Source organism: Mus caroli, unplaced genomic scaffold (assembly GCF_978045245.1).
Source record: "Mus caroli unplaced genomic scaffold, Mus_caroli_1 scaffold_1, whole genome shotgun sequence".
NCBI lineage: Eukaryota > Metazoa > Chordata > Mammalia > Rodentia > Muridae > Mus > Mus caroli.
This window is the reverse complement of record NW_028227256.1, coordinates 14351701-14356263: the sequence shown is the minus strand read 5'-3', so window position 1 is coordinate 14356263 and position 4563 is coordinate 14351701. Positions and strand designations below refer to the sequence as shown.

The following is a 4563-nucleotide window of genomic DNA, read 5'->3' as shown; positions in this document are numbered from 1 at the left end:
ACATCCAATAGCTGACTGTGAGCATCTACTACTGTGTTTGCTAGGCCCCAGCATAGTCTCACAAGAGACAGGTATATCAGGGTCCTTTCAGCAAAATCTTGCTAGTGTATGAAATGGTGTCAACGTTTGGAGGCTGATTATGGGATGGATCTCCGGGTATGGCAGCCTCTAGATGGTCCATCCTTTCATCTCAGCTCCAAACTCTGTCTCTGTAGCTCCTTCCATGGGTGCCTTGCTCCCAATTCTAAGAAGGGGCAAAATATCCACACCTTGGTCTTCATTCTTCCCGAGCTTCATGTGTTTCACAAATTGTATCTTATATCTTGGGTATTCTAAGTTTCTGGGCTAATATCCACTTATCAGTGAGTACATATCATGTGAGTTCTTTTGTGATTGAGTTACCTCACTCAGGATGATGCTCTCCAGGTTCATCCATTTGCCTAGGAATTTCATAAATGCATTCTTTTTAATAGCTGAGTAGTACTCCACTGTATAATGTATCACATTTTCTGTATCCACTCCTCTGTTGAGGGGCATCTGGATTCTTTCCAGCTTCTTGCTATTATAAATAAGGCTGCTATGAACATAGTGGAGCATGTGTCCTTCTTACCAGTTGGAACATCTGGATATATGTCCAGGAGAGTGAGGTAATGAGTATTTGCAATTTCTAATAGCTATCAAAAAAGTAAAAATCTTTACTATATGTTATTTTAATTACTAAAATAAATTTTATTTGTGTGCGTGCACATGCACACTTCCCATGGTGTGCAAGTGGATGTTGAAAGAAAATTTGTAGCATCCTTTCTCTTTAACCCATGGATTCTCGGATTCAAGTTCCAGTAGACAGACTTGGCTGCAAGCTCCCTCCTGCTAAGCCATTTCACCAGCCCACATATAAATGACTATGTGCCATAGTCACTGAGTAGAACATGAGGGTCTCAGGTATTTCAATGATGGCTGACAGGTACTGAAGTCATTTCTTCACCCATGTCACTTGATTCACTTGCTGGTTCCAGTTTCCCATCTGTAGTGTCTCCAGTTCTAATTCTTCTAAATCCTTTTCTATATTTAAAATATTTTTCTGTTTGCGCTTCTTAGGAACTGCATTATCAGCACAAAGTTTCCTCATTTTGATGTTTGACAATTTCTTCAGATCAAAATCCCATTCCCGGAAAGTCTGCAGACTATAAGACTCTAAAATGTCTGGGATCTCAAAGCCATAACCTTCATACTGCTGCCACTCCTACTTCATGATCTGCTTGATGATGGCCTCCCAGGAATGGTGCTGCCTTCCCTGCCTGTCCTTGATGCTGTTGTGTAACTCAATCTGCTCCAGCTCACTGCTGAACCGATCCAAGTATCTTTCAATTAATTCACAGGTATCTTTCTTTGAATATCTCTATCTTTTTTTTTATCCAGATGACTGAAACCACTGAAGTTTGTCACCAATAAGGTTGAGACGCAAGGCCCTCTCAGTCTTCAATCTCTCCTTCTTCTCCTGTTTGTGAGACTCTCTTGTAATCTGAGCTGCCTTTTTACTGTACGGATGGATGACTTTTTTTCCCGTCCTACCATTTTTTCTTTCAGTCCTTTAGGCATGGTGATGTCTTGGCCACCGAGGCCCCGCAATGTCCAGATGCGACAATTTCACAGAGGACAGCTGCAGCTGCAGCCGCAGCCGCTCCCAAGTCCACTTTTTCCCTGACACACGTGGGTCCTGGGGGAAACAGATCACTATATGTTTTTAAATTATAATGAATATTAAAATCATTAACAGTAATCTCAAATACACTAGTTCTGGAATTGGAACTGGTAGACTGTTGCCACTGTAGCTAATAGAGAAATATCTATTTGGCAGACTGTTTCCTTCAGCACCAAGAATAATACCTGCCAATAATAATTTGTTCAATGCAATGATTGAATCAGTATATGTCTCAATTAGTTCTTTGGACACGAAAGTCATTCTTCCTATAAGCTCCTCAAAGTTCTTGAGGACTTAAAGATTCTGGCAGCTCGAAGATATGGGTACAGGGGAAAAATTCCTGAATAGAACAGCAATGGCTTATGCTGTAAGATTGAGAATCAATAAATGGGACCTCATAAAATTGCAAAGCTTCTGCAAGGCAAAAGACACCGTTAATAAGACAAAAAGGCCACCAACAGATTGGGAAAGGATCTTTACCTATCCTGAATCGGATAGGGGACTAATATCCAATATATATAAAGAACTCAAGAAGGTGGACTCCAGAAAATTAAATAACCCCATTAAAAAATGGGGCTCAGAGCTGAACAAAGAATTCTCACCTGAGGAATACCGAATAGCTGAGAAGCACCTGAAAAATGTTCAACATCCTTAATCATCAGGGAAATGCAAATCAAAACAACCCTGAGATTCCACTTCACTCCAGTCAGAATGACTAAGATCAAAAATTCAGGTGACAGCAGATGCTTGCAAGGATGGGGAGAAAGAGGAACACTCCTCCATTTTTGGTGGGATTGCAAGCTTGTACAACCACTCTGGAAATCAATCTGGTGGTTCCTCTGAAAACTGGACATAGTACTACCAGAGGATCCTGCAATACCTCTCCTGGGCATATCCAGAAGATGTCCCAACCAGTAAGAAGGACACATGCTCCACTATGTTCATAGCAGCCTTATTTATAATAGCCAGAAGCTGGAAAGAACCCAGATGCCCCTCAACAGAGGAATGGATACAGAAAATGTGGTACATTTACACAATGGAGTACTACTCAGCTATTAAAAAAATGAATTTATGAAATTCCTAGGCAAATGGATGGACCTGGAGGGCATCATCCTGAGTGAGGTAACCCAATGACAAAGGAACTCGCACAATATGTACTCACTGATAAGTGGATATTAGCCCAGAAACTTAGGATACCCAAGATATAAGATACAATTTGCTAAACGCATGAAATTCAAGAAGAACGAAGACGAAAGTGTGGACACTTTGCCCCTTCTTAGAAATGGGAACAAAACACCCATGGAAGGAGTTACAGAGACAAAATTTAGAGCTGTGACGAAAGGATGGACCATCTAGTGATTGCCATATGCAGGGATCCATCCCATAATCAGCTTCCAAACGCTGACACCATTGCATACACTAGCAAGATTTTGCTGAAAGGACCCAGATATAGCTGTCTCTTGTGAGACTATGCCGGGGCCTAGCAAACACATAAGTGGATGATCATAGTCAGCTATTGGATGGATCACACGGCCCCCAATGGAGGAGCTAGATAAATTACCCAAGGAGCTAAAGGGAACTGCAACCCTATAGGTGGAACAACAATATGAACTAACCAGTACCCCGGAGCTCTTGTCTCTAGCTGCATAAGTATCAAAAGATGGCCTAGTCGGCCATCACTGCAAAGAGAGGCCCATTGGACTTGCAAACTTTATATGCCCCAGTACAGGGGAACCCCAGGGCCAAAAAGGGGGAGTGGGTGGGTAGGGGATTGAGGGGGTGGGTATGGGGGACTTTTAGGAAAGCATTGAAAATGTAAACGAGGAAAATACGTAATAAAAAAATAAATTAAAAAAAAAAAGATTCTGGCAGCATTCAACCTTCATGATGCAACCCCACCATGAGCCACTATGACATGAACTCAGCAGAACTTTGGAGTCAGGAAAGAAAAAAAAAAGAAAAAAAGCAATGTTCAAAACCCAGTTGCAAAGCCGAGCGGTGGTGGTGCATGCCTTTAATCCCAGCACTTGAGAGGCAGAGGCTGGTGGGTTTCTGAGTTGGAGGCCAGCCTGGTCTACAAAGTTCCAGGACAGCCAGGGCTATACAGAGAAACCCTGTCTCGAAAAAAAAAAAAAAAAAAAAAAAAAAAAAAAAAAAAAAAAAAAAAAAAAAAAACGAAAACAAACAAAACAAACAAACAAAAAACCCCAAACAAACAAAAAACAAGGAAAACAAACAAACAAAACCAAAAACCCAATTGCAATTTGACAATTTGTGATCTTAAACAAGCTTTCTGAATGCCAGTGTCTTTGTATTTAAGACAGAGATAATGAAGTCCAGTTTGTCTTATGACTAGAAGGGTTAAATAAGGCAAGAGCAGGAAACATCTCAGCACCAATACCCACAGTCCAGCAAGAGTTCTGCTCTAACACCATTGAACTCCCAACACCAAGCATTTCCACCTAGCCTCTGTCTTCTTCTGGTATTTACACTGTGTGTAAATGTATCTATGTATCAGATCAATAAATATGCAGCCAAGTGCCTGTTTACACCTTTAAAACCTCATTAATGCACTTTGATTAAGAACTGTTTTAGATGGGTACAATCTGCAAGTGTCATGGTTTTCTTTTGTACTCTGGAAGAGATGCAAATAAATAGGTTCATAAACATTAATGCAAAAAACCTCACAAGACAGTGTTGTGTCACATTATTTTATCTTCTGCTTCACAAACAAAACACAAAAGGGTTCCTTAAGTTTTGCAAATCAATGTTATAATGGAAAGAATAGGACATGCTGGTCTGTTATCACTTCTAGTCAGTCATAAGACAGGGAAAACTTGAAAAACAACTCTACGAGTATA

At 40.6% G+C, this 4563-nt stretch overlaps 1 pseudogene; it reads right to left on the bottom strand.

The window, feature by feature from the left end:
* Positions 1-947: 947 nt before the first annotated feature.
* On the bottom strand, positions 948-1599 carry LOC110295557 (translation machinery-associated protein 16 pseudogene; annotated as a pseudogene).
* Positions 1600-4563: the final 2964 nt, after the last annotated feature.